Source organism: Lissotriton helveticus, chromosome 3_1, assembly GCF_964261635.1.
Source record: "Lissotriton helveticus chromosome 3_1, aLisHel1.1, whole genome shotgun sequence".
NCBI lineage: Eukaryota > Metazoa > Chordata > Amphibia > Caudata > Salamandridae > Lissotriton > Lissotriton helveticus.
The window spans coordinates 764,099,392-764,119,485 of record NC_136061.1 but is presented as its reverse complement, the minus strand read 5'-3'; the positions used below and the strand labels follow the sequence as shown (position 1 = coordinate 764,119,485).

General features: G+C 47.7%; 1 protein-coding gene across 4 annotated transcripts in view; it reads right to left on the bottom strand.

Annotated features, from left to right (window-relative positions):
• The window catches only part of DENND5A (DENN domain containing 5A), a 349,938-nt gene that overhangs the window by 113,883 nt on the left and 215,961 nt on the right, over positions 1-20,094 (bottom strand). The window lies entirely within an intron of this gene.

The window sequence follows — 20,094 nt, the reverse complement described above, 5'->3', positions numbered from 1 at the left end:
CCAGGCGACGCAGCGGGTGTCCGGTAGCAGCGAAGACGTCCGCTGAGCTCCGAATGTAGGCAGCAAGCCAAGCTGCACCTCTGCAGGCCCGGGCACTGCTCAGGCAGGGAGGGACAGTCAATATCAAGGCCAGAGCTCCGGCGCGGGCGCCCTCTTAGGAGCGACGGTGCTCGCGCTTTGGCAGATACGCTCTCCTTCACGGCGGTTACAGTCGGGCCAGCACCGTTTCCAGGCGTGCACTAGAAGCTCATAACGGGGACCTCCCGATTGCAGAGGAGTCCCCGGTCAGGTAACGGATAATAGAGACGGATAATCAGGCGAGGGCCGGGAGCCGCGTTAACCAGCGACCATTCCCTCCGGCTGCTAGCCACACCCCCCAATATTTGTAAGTTTTTGTTATATGTAATTTATATTATAATATGTGTTTGGTTTATATGTTTAATATATTTAAATGTATTTTTTTAAAATATTGTTTATTTATTTTTATGATTTTTTTCTATTGTTTAAATGTTATTAGTAATTTTTGTACTGTTGCACTCTTTGGAATGGAAATAGAATGGAAATAGTATTTTTTCCCCTCCGCTATCCAGCACTTTCCCTACTGTTGCACTCACTGGAGTGGGAATAGTAATTTTTCCCTCTCCGCTATCCAACACTTTCCTTACTGTTTATTTTACTGGAGTGGGGATAGTAATTTTTACCCATTCGCTATCCAGCACTTTCCCTACTGTTGCACTCACTGGAGTGGGAATAGTAATTTTTAATCCTCCACTATCCAGCATTTTCCTTGCTGTTAAACATATTAGAGTGGGATTAGTAATTTTTACCCCTCCGCTATTCAGCACTTTTCCTACTGTTGCACTCATTGGAGTGGGAATAGTATGTTTTTTCCTCTCCGCTATCATACACTTTCCCTATTGTTTCTTTTACTGGAGTGGGAATAGTAATTTTTGCCCCTCCGCTATCCGGCATTTTCCCTACTGTTGCACTCACTGGAGTGGGAATAGTAATGTTTACTCCTTCGCTATCCAGCACTTTCCCTACTGTTAAACTCATTGAAGTGGGAATAGTAATTTTTACCCCTCAGCTATCCAGCACTTTCCCTACTGTTGCACTCACTGGAGTGGGAATAGTAATTTTTACCCCTCAGCTATCCAGCACTTTTCCTACTGTTGCACTCACTGGAGTGGGAATAGTCATTTTTACCCCTCCGCTATCCAACATTTTCCCTACTGTTGCATTAATTGTATGTTTTAATTTGTAATAATAATTTAATGTTTTAAATTATTATAGAATGTTTTTTATTTTAAAATATTATATATATATTACATTTTTATATAATTTTAAAGTTTACAAATTAAATCAAGATGTTTAAATATATATTTATATGTATAAAATATTGTTTCTGTGTTTATATTTTTTAATTTAAGTTTATTTGTAATATTTAGGTAAAATGTTTATTAATTTTAATTCAGTTTGTTAAAAATAATATTATTTAATATATTTTATTTTATATATATTTTTTACTTCGATATTTTTGAATCAATATTTTTATACTTACCTGTTCAAGTATAGGGAGTCGATATTTTTGCATTCTATATTTTTTCTTCGATATTTAGAACATCAATGTTTGTTACATCGATTTTCTATCAGTGATCCAAGTTTTGCATAGGAACCATTTGGGGAAAATGCTGCAATCTGTTTTTCTGTTGGGGAGCTTCCATTGCCCGCTGGTACTGCGAGATAGGACACTGGTAAGTGCCACGCTTGGGAAGGAACAGGTCACAAACACAAGCTCTATATTATAAGCTTAGGAACTAAATACACATTTCTCACTTGGAATATGAGAGGGATAAATAGACCTAAGAAAAGGAATAGGGTGCATGCATACCCCCGGCGATATAGAGTGACATTTCTCCATGAGACAAATGCGTGGTGAGATTGAATCAAATACTTGAGGAGGAGGTGTCAAGGGCAAGTCTAGCCAAATCCTACTCTGGTTATGCCTGAGAGGCCCTGTTTGGGTTGCCTCAGGGGTACCATTCCAGAAGTCACATGTACAGGTAGATATGGATGAGAGGTACGTCATTTGGTGGGTACATTGGATGGCCTTGAGCTATGTCTTATAAATGTTTATGCGCCTAACATCGCCGATGCTACATTTTTTGGCAAGGTGCTGGTGGCTGCATGAAACCACCTAGAGGCAGAAGTGGTCATGGCAGTTGACTTCAATTGTGTGTTGGGTGGTGGGGTGGATAGATCCCCTCCAAGTTGTGGCACTAAACCCAACATGACGACAGCTCTTGAACACAGGCACAGGTGGTTATAGGACTGATTGACATATGGTGAGTGCAACACCCACAAACACTTGCATATTCATGTTGTACCACGGCGACATACACATACAGTAGATTAGATTTTTTTGTAATAAAATCAACAGCAATGCTACGCGCTGTAGACTTGTGTTACTTAGGTCGATATATCTCTGATCACTCGCCTTTGCTGCTTATATACTCTCTGCTCTGGCCACTGCCTAGTGTCCCACTATGGAGGCTCAGGGTGGAAGTGTTAACAGACCCAGTCTTCCTCAGCCTACAGCCCACTTATGGACTCCATAGATTTTTTTTTTAAACATATCTTTATTGTCATTTTATTTATACATTCTGCGTAATACATAATACTTGTCTGATATTTGTCATTACATCTCTTTTAAATTAAGTATTACAGAAGTTGGGAATATTACATAACGGGCCAGATGTACGACCCGTTTTTGCATGCGCAAACAGGTTTGCGACCCGTTTGCACATGCAAAAACCTCATGGCCAATGTACAAAGCCTATTTAGCGAGTCGCAATTTATTTGCGACTTGGTAAATAGGTTATGCGACTCGTTATTTGGAAGGGACGTTCCTTCCTAATAGCTACCGCAAAGCCATGTACCAATGTTTTGCAACCGCAATTGCGGTCGCAAAACACTCGCAAATTACCACCCTCTTCAAGAGGGTGGTAATGGAGTCGCAAATGAGAACAGGCTCTGAAAATATTTTCAAGGGCAGGCAGTGGTCGCAGGGACTGTATTATAGCAGGCATGATCCCTATGCAGGTCCCTCCAGTCCCTGTGGTACCTACATACCTCTAGTACTGGGTGGGGGAGGCAGAAGGGGGCCGCCTCCACTCAGCAGATCCAACAAATTCAGTCAAACTCAGTCAGGTGGAGTCCCATTGTCTTCCTGTTCTACCTGTGGAAGATTCACCCTATTCGATTGCCCTACTGGGGGGCTCGGGTATCCCCAAGCATGCAATGTATCCTTCCACTGCTCTGCTAGTGGGTGTTGTCGTAGCCCCCTCAACTCTCCCCTAAGCAGCACTCTCTCCTCAGCCCCGCTGGTCACCTTCTGGCTCCAAATGTTTAGCTGCGGTGTTATGGGTTATTTCCACGTTATCGCTATTCGCCTTTAGGCAAGCGCAAGCGCCAGGTCTATAAACCTGTTTCCCACCTTACGCTTGGGTGGGCAGGGGAAGAGACCTAGTAAGCAGACCTCCGCAGTGGAGCCAAGTGTAAGCCCCAGCGTATAATTAATTTTAGAGAGTACTTTGTGCCAAAAAGTGCATAGGGTCTCACAGTATCTGGTCATAAATGCATAAATTCTGCATCTTCCTGATTGCACCTCGGACATTTCCTCTGCTCCCCTCCGAAGTCGGCAAAAACACGATACAGTGTCAATAAGGTCTCATGTATATTATTAAATTGAACATATTTCAACAGCGTATTCTGCAGTACTTACTTAGGAGACTCCAGCACTACTCCATTCCTTGTCAGTCAGTTCCCTGTGTAGGATCGCCGCACATTTCCCAGCAACTTCAATAGCAGGGCCAAGGAGGCCTCGCATAATGATGCATAGAACCATTTGACTTGGTGTCCAGCTGTTCCCAGGGTGATTAATGAGTGCAACACCCCATGCATTTCCAGTTCTTCTCTGCTCAGGCACTACAACTGCCCAAACACCAGCAGCAGTATCTCTTATGTAAGGAACTGGCCCAAAGGTAAACCACACCCTTCCACCAATTCCGCAAAAGGAAGTAGAGTTTTCTACTGATAGCAGTCCCCCACTGTCTCGAGTCCCGCCTCTGCCCAGGGTATCATTTGCTCCGCAGTAATGATCAACTGCAGTTCTCCATGTGGCAGTCCTACTAAAGGTAATTCCAGAGACTATTTCGGGATATCTGGTAGTTTTTTTATGCAGTGTCTCCGGCACTGTAGTGCTGTAGTTTGCAGTATCGAATTATAGGGAACCCGGGTTATATGGTTTAAGGGTTTTGCCAACAGAAGTTGAGGACTTTGGTTGAGCTCCATCAGGAATGTCCCCTCTGCGTTCACTCTCTCCAGCCATTGGGCCAACCATTGTAGATGGGCAGCCAGCTGATAGAGCTCAAAATCCGGCACCCCCATACCTCCCTCTGCAATGGGGAATCGCAGGATTTGGAGTGACACTCTACGCCTCCCGTTGCCCCAAATTAAGTCCCTCATCAGTGAGTCCAGGTTATAGACCCATACCGCAGGCATTAATACTGGTAAGTTGGCAAAGTAATAAAACAGGTGGGGTAGTATGACCATTTTAGTTAAGGAGATTTTAGCCATTATGGGAAGCTGCATTGTACGCCAAAACATCACGCTAGACCTAATCAATCTAAGATCCACTAGTGAGTGAAAAACCGGGATACCCAGGTATCTGAACGTGTCTGACGCTCAGTTAAGGTCTGCAGCAAGGCCCAGAGGTCGGGTCAGAGGTCCAGCCAGAGGTCCAGCCACTGGGAACAGGTATGTTTTACACTTATTGACGTGCAGACCCGACAGTCCCCCAAAAACCTCTAGGAGTCTTAGGGCAGTCTCTCCTCCTTTTTTAGTGTCACACAGGTAAACCAATAGGTCATCCACTTAAATAGAGATGGTGTATGTTCTTCCCCTATTGTCAGTTTCATACACTCCCCTCCCTGATGGAATAGTTTGGCTAGGGGTTCTTTCGCCAAAGCATATAAAAGTGGTGACAGAGGTCAGCCTTGGCAGGTACCTTGCGCTATCTTATATTGTGAAGAGATATTATTACTTGTCTTGACCCTCTCCTTGTATAGTAGTCGCACCAACTTCACTAAGCACTCCCCTAAGCCCAGGCGCCCCATGACCTCAGCAAGTAGTCCCAACTCACGGTGTCAAAGGCCTTCTCCAGTTCGATCGACAAAATAGTGGCCTGTCAAAGAGTCTGTGCCTCTGGGTGGTAAAGCACTGAATATAACCCATGTAAATTGTACGAGGTGCTGCGGGAGGGGATAAACCCATTTTGGTCAGCATGGACTAGACTCTTAATATATTACAGAGTTGTCTAAAACTGGTGAACATTTCAAATCAGGTGGGGGAGAAAGAAGGAACTGCGATCCATTCAGCTTTATATACCAAAAAATCAAGTGGGGAATTGATCACTTGTCCTCCGTACAATAAGTAAGAGTGTTTAGCACACTGTATTCCCACTCCGGAGCGCAAATATACAAGCACAACATAGAGCACCCTTACGTAATAGTAGTTAGCTTATTTTATTTCCAAACCATAGCGCTAAAACTTATAGCGAAGAATCATTGCCATCATGTGTTTTCATATATCTCACATGTGACTTAATCCTGGCATGTTCGATAAGACTGCACTGCGATGAACACATATTGCAACAGAAAAGTGCTACAATAAAACTCTCTGAATATTGCCACGCATACAAACACCGAAATTATGAATACACTCAAGTAAAAACGATAACATGAATAGCCAAGAGAACCACGTTAAACAGAGGGTGCATGACATCATGATTATTTTCCTTTTCGTATGAATCTGAATGTGATACATTTTTAGATCAGAGAGAGATCTATTGCGCAGAGACATATGGCGAAGAATCATTGCCATCACATCATCTACCTCGCATATGACTTAATCACGGTATGTTTAATAAGACTTCATCAAGATAAGCGCTACAATAGAATTCTCTGAATATAGCCACGCATACAAACGCTGAAATTCTGAATAGACTCGAGTACAAGCGATAACGTGAACAACCAAGTGAATAACGAAAAATAGAGAACGCATGACATCACGCTCATTTTCCTTTTATTTCCCTTTTCTAATGAATCTGAATGTGATACGAATTTAGAGAATACGAGAGAACAGAGAGAAATCTTTTGCCTAAACGGTCTGCACAAGGAATTTGTCTAATTTTAAAGAATTGCCATTTTGTAGTTACTTCTCTGTCCTTGCACATAGCCAGCATGACCATTTGGAGAATGTATATCTGATATTCTCTCTCTATGTATGTTTGTCTTGTTTCCTACTTTATATCCACAGGTACTATTTGACCTCATCAGAATCAGGTTAATATATCTTGATTCACTGAGACCCTGACAAAACACTGTCTAAATTCACAAAGACGCACACAGTCTCCACAACTATTTTTTCACTCAAGGTCCTGAAGAAAGCCCACCTGACCTGCATGGGCAAGCACGAGGGCTGAAACATGTCGACTTTTTTATGGACATACTAAGTGCCGGAGATTCCTAATTAATACCCCTACGCACTGAACCATTTTTAGAACACCTCGAATCCAGACTTGTTAAAATTCTTAATCTGGCTATACGAGTCTTTTAACCATTTTTTAACTGCACGAAAACCCCTTTATCACTGATCACTACTGCACAAATCAGGGGTACACCTCCGGGTGGAGGAAGCATAAGAACTAACCCTATGATGATGCTGTCATGTTTTTAAGAGTTAGGCGGAGAATCAAGATATACCGCCACTCCAACCTCTGTACGTGAATGAGGGTTTTTTTTATCGGTATATTACACGAATATTGAAAAAACCCTGGTTACGCAGGACATGTGATCCATTCCCCACTTGATTTTTTGGTAAAACTGGAGAACTACAGCACAATCAGATGGTTGAATTGTGTGGATCGGAGTTGAATGATATTGGGCTTGTAGAACTTTTTAAGGACCCAACAATATGCAGGAAGACGTCGAAACAGAAGCTGATCAATACATATATGCTGAGGGCTCAATATATTAGAAGGGAAAAGAATCACAATAAACAGGCAGTTCTCGCTTATCCACTAAATCCACCCCTGATTGAGGGAGGGTTTAACTATTTAGCAGACATTAGTATACCACAACATAAATTTATATTATTGAGATTTTGGATGAATTTGATTCCGTTGATGCTAGGTCACCCAGAAAGAAGGTATAAGCACTCAGATTTGACCTCCTGTCCCTGTGATAAAGAATCCCCCTAAACTGATTTGCACTTAGTATTGTTCTGTGGTTTCTACCAGAACGAAATAAAAGGAATCATTGTCCTGATTTTAAAGCACTATAATTTTAATCAATGTCGGGTTGCATTTTATTTCTTAAAATCGTTGTCTGATCCTCTAGTCTGCTTCTTGGTAGCGACATTTTTATGGGCCTGTATAAAGAAAAGAAAGCAGTGGGACCCATAAACGGCTCTAGTCTACTTATATTCACTTATTTATCAATGTAAGGGAAGTAATTATGTACTTTAATCTACATTTAAAGGGTTGCTTTGGACTTTAATCAATATGAACTGGAAATGTATGTTGACCATTGTATTTCATTTGTGCTTTTATGATCTTATTTTAAAAGATCGAATAAAGTTTTCTAAATGGCAAATGACTAGACTCATCATATGCGGGAGTAGTACAAGCGTCAATACCTTGCTGAGTATTTCAAAATCAGTATTGAGCATGGAGAGGGGTCTATAGTCCTTCACCCCAGGCTGCAGTCTTGGGGAACGCAATCACCAATGTATCTCGTGTGGTTTCTGGTAGGTGGCTTAGTTGTAGCGACTCTGCATACATAGACACCAGTTTTGGGGCTAGTTCGGGCTCATATTTCCTATAAAACTCCGCTGGGAGGCCATCCGGGGCCTGTGATCTTCCCGTTGGCCATAGAGGCGATACCTCCCCAAACTTCCTGTAGAGTCAAAGGTCCACCCAATTCCTCCCTAGCATCATTATCCAGAGTGCGGAGGTTTAACAGGTCTAAAAAGGCACTAAGATGCTCATAGGGGGCCCATGGGCAGCACCATTGAGAGTCTCATAGTAGCTTTGAAATAAGCCATGGATCTCTCCTAAGTCGTACATAGTTAAGCAATTCGCAGTCTGTATGTGTATGATTGACCCACGAGTTTCCGACCTAATTAGCCAAGCCAACAGGCGACCAGCTTTCTCCTCCTCCCCTGTACCTTATCCATATATGCTCTATAATCATTAGACCTTAGTCTCGCCAGGGCATCATTGTATTGCACGCGCATGTTTTGGAGGCGTGTATGTCCTCTCCCTGTATGTTATCTAATGCCCACAGTTCCCCCTCCCTAGCCAACAGGTCCCAGTGAAGATCCTTTTCACACCTATAGTTTGCCCTGGGCAGTAGCCCGCACCACCAACTTAAACGCCTCCCATTCTATCAGCACTGATGAGGTAAAGAGTGCATTTTCAACAAAAAACCTGTCAACAAGGGAGTGCAGGGAATCACCAAACGGTTCATCCTCTGGGATTGAGCCGCCACGTAGGGATAGGGGATCTGTCTCTGTTGGGTCAATATGACAACAGCAATGATCTAAGGGTAGGTGAACACCAAATAGCATCCAATTGTGTATGGTGCTGATGGATTGGGGAATAAAAGGGGTATTCCCAAGCCCCCTCATGTTGGTTCCTCCCAATATCTTTCAGTCCCATATGAGTCATCCACTCCCTTAGTCCAGCAACCACCCAGTGAGTCTGGACTCCCGGTAGGTGAGGATGGGAACGATCCGATGCAACATCAGTTGCACAATTAAAATCTTCGTCCAGTATCACCTAGCCCACCATCATATCCGCCATGCGGGTGGAAAGGTCAGCCATAAAGGCCATTTGGTCTTGGTTGGGTGTATATATGCAACCCAGCGTGATGTCTTGCCCCAGTACACTCCTCTTAAGAAAGACATATCTGCCTTTTTTATCTATTGCAGACCGTGTTAATTCAAAGGGCACCCCTGATCTGGTCCAAATTAGTGCCCCTCGGGCATACCCGAGAAGGAAGTGGCATAAATCTGTCCTCTCCAGCGCCTATGCAGTCTTTCTATCTCCCTTTGAAACAGATGCGTCTCCTGTAGGAGAGCTATTTGAACTCCCCATATTTTCAGGTAGTTATATATGTTACGGTGCTTAGACATGGACCCCATCCCTTTAATGTTCCACATGAGGAACTTCAGTGCTAGGCAGTGTGTTGGCATCCTAGGTTGGTCTGTCTATACCCCCTCCCCCGCCCCTGATCCCACCACCAACTCCATGTAAGGAAAAAGCAATCCGCCTTCTGCAGTGTGAATAATCCAAATCCTACACGGGAAAAAGAAAAAGTAAGAAAAGGATCCTAACATGGACCACCTCACCAGTTCCAGAGCAGTGTTGCAATGGCCGCCAGCCTGCCCAAACCCTTCATACATCTTCAAAAACTAGTCAAGGCCCAAACCAGCTATGGTGAGGTCCTTCAGGGGGTTGTGGTTGTGTCTTCGCTCAGTGCTTGTGAGGTGCAAGGGAATGTGCAATGCACCAGCCTCCATATTAGTCCAACCTGAACAATTTTACGCTTCAGCCCAGGGCAGCTCTGCCATCTCCCGAGGGGCCAAGGCACAGGGCCATGTCTGTTCTCCACAGCAATCTTGTCTATATTAACTCATCTGCAGTCTTCAGGGTTACCTGCGGCATGTTGAGGCTATCTCCCCTGGAAGAGTCTGAGCCTGAACTTTCTGTACCCCTCACACAACGGGATCCTGCCTCAGACGGAGACCCCCCTCATGCACTATCTCGGCCACTGTTTGTAGAGCCGCCACGCTCTCCCGCTCGATTTGGGATGAGCTTTGCTACTTCGAGGTATTTCTCGCAGGCTGCCTCGTGGGCTGTTTCCTGGATCGTCGGCCCTGGTGGCCCGGGGTCTGTCCCCGCGCCGCCTGGGGAGTCTCAGTCTTGTATGCCTCTAACCATTCCCATGCCGCTGGGGGGTCCTCACAGAAGTGAGTCTTGCTATTCAGTACTATGCGGAGCCAAGCAGGAAAGATAAGAGAATACTGGAGGCCTTCAGTCCTCAGAGCTTTCTTAACTTCCAGGAAAGAGGCACGCTTCCGCTGAACGTCGATGGTGTAATAAGGGAATATTGAAAACATGCCATTGTTTACCTCAAAGGGACCATCCAATTGAGCCTTATGTAGCAAGATGTCCCTGTCCCTATAATGCAGGTGCCTGGCCACAACTGGGCTTGGAGGCCGGCCCGGAGCCGGTGGATGCGCCGGGACCCGGTGCGCTCTCTCAAGGGTGTAGAACTGTATTAGACCATCCGGCGCAACAACCGTGCAAAGTCAGGGCTCCAGATAGGTCATCGCGCCAGGATACTAGTTTAGTAACAGAGCACGTTATAAAATCATTTATAACATAACATCAAGTTTCTATTTTCGACCCCCTCCGGCAGGCCCAGAATTTAAATATTGTTTCTTCAACTGCGTCGTTCCCCATCTTCTGCCCGGTGCGCCAGTGGCTTGACCGTGTCCGTAAGGTCTGCCACTTGCCTGGTCAGAGCCTGGTGTGCTGGGGACAATTCCTCAATGCTCGACTCCACTACTTTCACCCTTTCGTTGAGTTTCTGGTGCTCTGCTCGTAAGAGACCCAGCCTCACCAACACTGTGCTTATATCTTGGTGCAGTGTCGCTTTGGTGTCTGATAATGCCTCTAGGATCTTAGCTAATTGTTGCTGTCTGGGGTGCTATAGCTGTTGTGTCTTTGGATTAACTTGGGCTTGCTCTCGCAAATCCTTTTCCGGTTCTGGAGCAATCTCCGCTGGCTTCATTCTGGTCTTGCCCATTTTTGACACCTAAAGTCAATACTTTTTAAGATACCGCTATGGTCCCCTGGAGCTGTTCCCCTCAGGAGTGTGCACCTCTTGGCCTCATGTATGTAGCGCGCTGTATTCTACTTTAGCCAGTCGCACTCAGAGGGGAGGGGCTTAACAGGGAACACACACAGACTCTATATAGTGTGGTTCATGCACTGTGTGGCCCCAAGTTCCCAAAAGTCAGGCCTCTCCCAGGTTGTAGCGCGTCTCACCAATGCAACTCCTTTTTTCAAGCAAGATCGCCCCAGTCTTTAGGCTTTGGCAAAGTTCTCCCAGTGTGAGGGCTCAGATGTTCCTCACCTGCTTCATGGCGATCGCCGGGTCTCGAACCGGATTTGTGCAGGCCACCTCTTCCACGCACCAACTTCTCTGCTACACCGGGCCGCCTCTCAGCGTCTCCGGTCCACCCAGGCTGTGCAGTTTCAGGATGACCGCATTGGGATCTCCAAGTGCCTCTCCAGGGCCCTATCTTCTGTGTCCAGCAGCCACAGGTCCTCTCCTGCGACTTCAGGGTCCGGAAAGTCTGGCGGGGAATCGCTCTGGTTGGCAGAGATCGCCCCACCCGCAGTTCAGTAGGTCCAGCCAGGCCCAACCAGGTTCCTCGACCACAAGGCCCGGACCAGAGGTCACCACCAGTTCCCGCTGTTCCAAACCTCGGCCGGGTTCCAGCCATCTGCACTCACTGCAGAGTCTGCAGCACCACTGGTCGCATCCGGCCTACACACTGCACTCTTCAGCCACCACGGGCCCACGCCAGGCAGGCCCGTTCCCAACAGGAACAACTCTCCGCCACTGCAAATATCAAGCTCCCTCAGCAGGTGAGGGCCGGGCAGGGCAGCTCCTCGTCGAGCCCCTGACCTGGGCCCTGACGATCGTCCAGGGCCCAGGACCAGCTCCCACTCAGCTACCGGCCGGGGTCCGGCCATCTGCACACACTGCACGATTCGCAGCACCACTGGTCACATCCGGTCTACGCACTGCCGCCGTGGGCCCACAGCAAGCAGGCCCACTCCCAGCAGGGACAGTTCTCCGCTGTTCCAAATATCACACTCCCTCAGCAGGGGAGGGTCACAGTCGATGGCCGGGCAAGGCAGTCCCTCGGCCCAGCCCCCAGCCTTGCACTCGTCGCAGTGATGTTCCAGGGCCCAGGCCCAGCTCCTGTTCGGCTTCTGGGGACTGGGGCCCATCGCAGCCTCCTCTCCGCTTCAGCTCCAACCCCGTAAGTATCAGCAGCCCCCTACAGGATCAGCATGCACCTTACTTAGAATGCCAGACTACTGGTTGCGCTGATTACAGCCGGATAAATGACGGGCTGGTGCGGAGATATCAGCTCTAGTGTTTGCCATTGTTGGCTGCCAAGCCATGCCCCCTCCTCCATAGATCACTACTTTGACGTGAATGTATGACGTTTCTACGCATACATTCACAACGCATGACGTTGTTACCACGCAAGCCATTACATCGCAAGTCGTAACAACGACTTGCTCTAGGGAGAGTGCTGGACTTAGAAATAGTATAAATTACTATTTCTACTCCAGTTTGTGCAACAGCAGGGAAGGTGTTGGATTTAAAATCCAACGGATTCCCTTGTGTTGCACGCCCCCTAGAGCAAGTCGTTGTTACGATTTGCGATGTAAGGGCTTTCGTGGTAATAATGGGGTCATTGTAACAACCACGTTGTAAAGCCATGCGTTGTGGGAAAAGCGTTGTAAATTCTGTTTCCCCTTTGACACTAACTGAGATAGTGCAGGCATTAGAGCTGTAGCGTGGGCTGCTACGAAAGTGGTTATCAGGGGTGTGTGTATGGCGATGACAGTAGGTATACGCCAGACACTGGAGAGAGAACTGACACAAGGCGAAACAGCATTGGTTACCCTAGAGCGGGCGCTGTCGACCACTCCAGAGGCTTTGAAGGAATGGGATAGAATGCTACACCAGGTGTGTGCACTGTGGGACCAACTGGGCAAATACGTCTGACTCTCTAGTCGCCAGAGATTATGTATGGAGGGTGTACAACAGACCTATGATTTGAATTTCGGCTGGGTGATACATAATTTACGTCCATCGATAAGAGTTCTGGAACATACTGAAATTATCCCTGATGGGCAAAATGGCCCTCATTAAAATGGCTGTACTGCCCTCGTGTCTATACGTCCTGCAGGGAGCCATGTGTGAGAGCTCACATGGAGGGCATCATTTATGAGCACGTTTGGGCTGCCGTAGCGTTAATTATTTTTTTTGCAAAAGGGAATGGGATAGGGGTGATAAGGATGTCCCGGACTTTTTTATCATTTGGCAGCACACCTCCAGCATGCGATCCAGTGGCTAGCTGGAGAGAATAATCAGGAGAGGTTATTCCTGGCTGGCAGAGATGATGTTGATAATTCCGATCCATGGAAGACATGGCTTGGCAGTTCGGGCTGGACTGTTCCCATGAGGCACAGGGTCAGACTGATTTGCATATAGCCATATCTGAAATGGGGTGGCTGAGTGGGCTAAAGAATGGTGATGGATTAAACCCAGATCAGTTGACTGGGGGTGAGTGTTTGATTTGCTCAAACACTCCGTCCATCATCCCCTTTTGTATCGCTTTGTTCACCCTAATTGTGGCAGGGTATGCTCAGACGTGAGTCCCTTGCTCACTTGGCCACTGGATTCAAGATAGCCTGGCTGATGAGGATTATGAATCCGAAACCGGTCCCAGGATGCTTGTTTCCGGTCCATGGAAGACATGGCTTGGCAGTTCGGGCTGGACTGTTCCCATGAGGCACAGGGTCAGACTGATTTGCATATAGCCATGTCTGAAATGGGGTGGCTGAGTGGGCTAAAGAATGGTGATGGATTAAACCCAGATCAGTTGACTTGGGTTAGTGTTTGATTTGCTCAAACGCTCCGGCCATCATCACCTTTTGTATCGCTTTGTTCGCCCTAAGTGTGGCAGGGTATGCTCAGACGTGAGTCCCTTGCTCACTTGGCCACTGGATTCAAGACAGCCTGGCTGATGAGGATTATGAATCCGAAACCGGTCCCAGGATGCTTGTTTCCGGTCCATGGAAGACATGGCTTGGCAGTTCGGGCTGGACTGTTCCCATGAGGCACAGGGTCAGACTGATTTGCATATAGCCATGTCTGAAATGGGGTGGCTGAGTGGGCTAAAGAATGGTGATGGATTAAACCCAGATATGTTGACTGGGGGTGAGTGTTTAATTTGCTCAAACGCTCCGTCCATCATCCCCTTTTGCATCGCTTTGTTCGCCCTAAGTGTGGCAGGGTATGCTCAGACGTGAGTCCCTTGCTCACTTGGCCACTGGATTCAAGATAGCCTGGCTGATGAGGATTATGAATCCGAAACCCGTCCCAGGATGCTTGTTTCCGGTCCATGGAAGACATGGCTTGGCAGTTCGGGCTGGACTGTTCCCATGAGGCACAGGGTCAGACTGATTTGCATATAGCCATGTCTGAAATGGGGTGGCTGAGTGGGCTAAAGAATGGTGATGGATTAAACCCAGATCAGTTGACTGGGGGTGAGTGTTTGATTTGCTCAAACGCTCCGTCCATCATCCCCTTTTGTATCGCTTTGTTCGCCCTAAGTGTGGCAGGGTATGCTCAGACGTGAGTCCCTTGCTCACTTGGCCACTGGATTCAAGATAGCCTGGCTGATGAGGATTATGAATCCGAAACCGGTCCCAGGATGCTTGTTTCCGATCCATGGAAGACATGGCTTGGCAGTTCGGGCTGGACTGTTCCCATGAGACACAGAGTCAGACTGATTTGCATATAGCCATGTCTGAAATGGGGTGGCTGAGTGGGCTAAAGAATGGTGATGGATTAAACCCAGATCAGTTGACTGGGGGTGAGTGTTTAATTTGCTCAAACGCTCCGTCCATTATCCCCTTTTGTATCGCTTTGTTCGCCCTAAGTTTAGCAGGGTATGCTCAGACGTGAGTCCCTTGCTCACTTGGCCACTGGATTCAAGATAGCCTGGCTGATGAGGATTATGAATCCGAAACCGGTCCCAGGATGCTTGTTTCCGGTCCATGGAAGACATGGCTTGGCAGTTCGGGCTGGACTGTTCCCATGAGGCACAGGGTCAGACTGATTTGCATATAGCCATGTCTGAAATGGGGTGGCTGAGTGGGCTAAAGAATGGTGATGGATTAAACCCAGATCAGTTGACTGGGGGTGAGTGTTTGATTTGCTCAAACGCTCCGTCCATCATCCCCTTTTGTATCGCTTTGTTCGCCCTAATTGTGGCAGGGTATGCTCAGACGTGAGTCCCTTGCTCACTTGGCCACTGGATTCAAGATAGCCTGGCTGATGAGGATTATGAATCCGAAACCGGTCCCAGGATGCTTGTTTCCGGTCCATGGAAGACATGGCTTGGCAGTTCGGGCTGGACTGTTCCCATGAGGCACAGGGTCAGACTGATTTGCATATAGCCATGTCTGAAATGGGGTGGCTGAGTGGGCTAAAGAATGGTGATGGATTAAACCCAGATCAGTTGACTTGGGTTAGTGTTTGATTTGCTCAAATGCTCCGGCCATCATCACCTTTTGTATCGCTTTGTTCGCCCTAAGTGTGGCAGGGTATGCTCAGACGTGAGTCCCTTGCTCACTTGGCCACTGGATTCAAGACAGCCTGGCTGATGAGGATTATGAATCCGAAACCGGTCCCAGGATGCTTGTTTCCGGTCCATGGAAGACATGGCTTGGCAGTTCGGGCTGGACTGTTCCCATGAGGCACAGGGTCAGACTGATTTGCATATAGCCATGTCTGAAATGGGGTGGCTGAGTGGGCTAAAGAATGGTGATGGATTAAACCCAGATCAGTTGACTGGGGGTGAGTGTTTGATTTGCTCAAACGCTCCGTCCATCATCCCCTTTTGTATCGCTTTGTTCGCCCTAATTGTGGCAGGGTATGCTCAGACGTGAGTCCCTTGCTCACTTGGCCACTGGATTCAAGATAGCCTGGCTGATGAGGATTATGAATCCGAAACCGGTCCCAGGATGCTTGTTTCCGGTCCATGGAAGACATGGCTTGGCAGTTCGGGCTGGACTGTTCCCATGAGGCACAGGGTCAGACTGATTTGCATATAGCCATGTCTGAAATGGGGTGGCTGAGTGGGCTAAAGAATGGTGATGGATTAAACCCAGATCAGTTGACTTGGGTTAGTGTTTGATTTGCTCAAATGCTCCGGCCATCATCACCTTTTGTATCGCTTTGTTCGCCCTAAGTGTGGCAGGGTATGCTCAGACGTGAGTCCCTTGCTCACTTGGCCACTGGATTCAAGACAGCCTGGCTGATGAGGATTATGAATCCGAAACCGGTCCCAGGATGCTTGTTTCCGGTCCATGGAAGACATGGCTTGGCAGTTCGGGCTGGACTGTTCCCATGAGGCACAGGGTCAGACTGATTTGCATATAGCCATGTCTGAAATGGGGTGGCTGAGTGGGCTAAAGAATGGTGATGGATTAAACCCAGATCAGTTTACTGGGGGTGAGTGTTTGATTTGCTCAAATGCTCCGTCCATCATCCCCTTTTGTATCGCTTTGTTCGCCCTAAGTGTGGCAGGGTATGCTCAGACGTGAGTCCCTTGCTCACTTGGCCACTGGATTCAAGATAGCCTGGCTGATGAGGATTATGAATCCGAAACCGGTCCCAGGATGCTTGTTTCCGATCCATGGAAGACATGGCTTGGCAGTTCGGGCTGGACTGTTCCCATGAGACACAGAGTCAGACTGATTTGCATATAGCCATGTCTGAAATGGGGTGGCTGAGTGGGCTAAAGAATGGTGATGGATTAAACCCAGATCAGTTGACTGGGGGTGAGTGTTTGATTTGCTCAAACGCTCCGTCCATCATCCCCTTTTGTATCGCTTTGTTCGCCCTAAGTGTGGCAGGGTATGCTCAGACGTGAGTCCCTTGCTCACTTGGCCACTGGATTCAAGATAGCCTGGCTGATGAGGATTATGAATCCGAAACCGGTCCCAGGATGCTTGTTTCCGGTCCATGGAAGACATGGCTTGGCAGTTCGGGCTGGACTGTTCCCATGAGACACAGAGTCAGACTGATTTGCATATAGCCATGTCTGAAATGGGGTGGCTGAGTGGGCTAAAGAATGGTGATGGATTAAACCCAGATCAGTTGACTGGGGGTGAGTGTTTGATTTGCTCAAACGCTCTGTCCATCATCCCCTTTTGTATCGCTTTGTTCGCCCTAATTTTGGCAGGGTATGCTCAGACGTGAGTCCCTTGCTCACTTGGCCACTGGATTCAAGATAGCCTGGCTGAAGAGGATTATGAATCCGAAACCGGTCCCAGGATGCTTGTTTCCGGTCCATGGAAGACATGGCTTGGCAGTTCGGGCTGGACTGTTCCCATGAGGCACAGGGTCAGACTGATTTGCATATAGCCATGTCTGAAATGGGGTGGCTGAGTGGGCCAAAGAATGGTGATGGATTAAACCCAGATCAGTTGACTGGGGGTGAGTGTTTGATTTGCTCAAACGCTCCGTCCATCATCCCCTTTTGTATCGCTTTGTTCGCCCTAAGTGTGGCAGGGTATGCTCAGACGTGAGTCCCTTGCTCACTTGGCCACTGGATTCAAGATAGCCTGGCTGATGAGGATTATGAATCCGAAACCGGTCCCAGGAAGCTTGTTTCCGGTCCATGGAAGACATGGCTTGGCAGTTCGGGCTGGACTGTTCCCATGAGGCACAGGGTCAGACTGATTGCATATAGCCATGTCTGAAATGGGGTGGCTGAGTGGGCTAAAGAATGGTGATGGATTAAACCCAGATCAGTTGACTGGGGGTGAGTGTTTGATTTGCTCAAACGCTCCGTCCATCATCCCTTTTTGTATCGCTTTGTTCGCCCTAAGTGTGGCAGGGTATACTCAGACGTGAGTCCCTTGCTCACTTGGCCACTGGATTCAAGATAGCCTGGCTGATGAGGATTATGAATCCGAAACCGGTCCCAGGATGCTTGTTTCCGGTCCATGGAAGACATGGCTTGGCAGTTCGGGCTGGACTGTTCCCATGAGGCACAGGGTCAGACTGATTTGCATATAGCCATGCCTGAAATGGGGTGGCTGAGTGGGCTAAAGAATGGTGATGGATTAAACCCAGATCAGTTGACTGGGGGTGAGTGTTTGATTTGCTCAAACGCTCCGTCCATCATCCCCTTTTGTATCGCTTTGTTCGCCCTAAGTGTGGCATGGTATGCTCAGAGGTGAGTCCCTTGCTCACTTGGCCACTGGATTCAAGATAGCCTGGCTGATGAGGATTATGAATCCGAAACCGGTCCCAGGATGCTTGTTTCCGGTCCATGGAAGACATGGCTTGGCAGTTCGGGCTGGACTGTTCCCATGAGGCACAGGGTCAGACTGATTTGCATATAGCCATGTCTGAAATGGGGTGGCTGAGTGGGCTAAAGAATGGTGATGGATTAAACCCAGATCAGTTGACTGGGGGTGAGTGTTTGATTTGCTCAAACGCTCCGGCCATCATCCCCTTTTGTATCGCTTTGTTCGCCCTAAGTGTGGCAGGGTATGCTCAGACGTGAGTCCCTTGCTCACTTGGCCACTGGATTCAAGATAGCCTGGCTGATGAGGATTATGAATCCGAAACCGGTCCCAGGATGCTTGTTTCCGGTCCATGGAAGACATGGCTTGGCAGTTCGGGCTGGACTGTTCCCATGAGGCACAGGGTCAGACTGATTTGCATATAGCCATGTCTGAAATGGGGTGGCTGAGTGGGCTAAAGAACGGTGATGGATTAAACCCAGATCAGTTGACTGGGGGTGAGTGTTTGATTTGCTCAAACGCTCCGTCCATCATCCCCTTTTGTATCGCTTTGTTCGCCCTAAGTGTGGCAGGGTATGCTCAGACGTGAGTCCCTTGCTCACTTGGCCACTGGATTCAAGATAGCCTGGCTGATGAGGATTATGAATCCGACACCGGTCCCAGGATGCTTGTTTCCGGTCCATGGAAGACATGGCTTGGCAGTTCGGGCTGGACTGTTCCCATGAGACACAGAGTCAGACTGATTTGCATATAGCCATGTCTGAAATGGGGTGGCTGAGTGGGCTAAAGAATGGTGATGGATTAAACCCAGATCAGTTGACTGGGGGTGAGTGTTTAATTTGCTCAAACGCTCCGTCCATTATCCCCTTTTGTATCACTTTGTTCGCCCTAAGTTTAGCAGGGTATGCTCAGACGTGAGTCTCTTGCTCACTTGGCCACTGGATTCAAGATAGCCTGGCTGATGAGGATTATGAATCCGAAACCGGTTCCAGGATGCTTGTTACCGGTCCATGGAAGACATGGCTTGGCAGTTCGGGCTGGACTGTTCCCATGAGGCACAGGGTCAGACTGATTTGCATATAGCCATGTCTGAAATGGGGTGGCTGAGTGGGCTAAAGAATGGTGATGGATTAAACCCAGATCAGTTGACTGGGGGTAAGTGTTTGATTTGCTCAAACGCTCCGTCCATCATCCCCTTTTGTATGGCAGAGATGATGGCAATCAGCTGGGAGCGTTGCTGATGAGGGGCAGCGGTGTCCCGGACACACTCCTCGACATGACCTGACCATTATGTAGACTCTGGGAGAGGACAGTGTGACGGATACTGCAACGGGCAGCGTATGCCCAAAACCTACACTCGTGGATAGTGCAACTGTTTTACAAATAACATAGTCTATGGCAATAGATAAGTGGAGGGAGGGTGGATGCCTTATGCTGTCACACCTATACCCAGGGGGTCGCTTCATAATTGCAAGATGTATTGTTTGGTCAATTTTCTACAGTATGCTAAAATAGCGCCCACTGCTCGACAGTTGTGGCCATCGTTCAGGGAGGTCCCTGAACTCACACAAACAATGGTTACTATACTCTCACTGGCAGGGAGTTATAAGCAGATTACACACGTGTATAGCGCTTTGCATGCTGATCAGCGGCTACCGCCGCTCTGAGTTGAGGAGACCTGGCAACGCACCAGCGATGATCCCATTACCCCTAAGGAGTAGCTTAAAATTCATGATGGTTTACGTAAGGTTTCTATAAACACATATTTTACACTGATACAATATAACTATGTCCACATAGCCTACCTCTCCCCTAGGTGACTACAC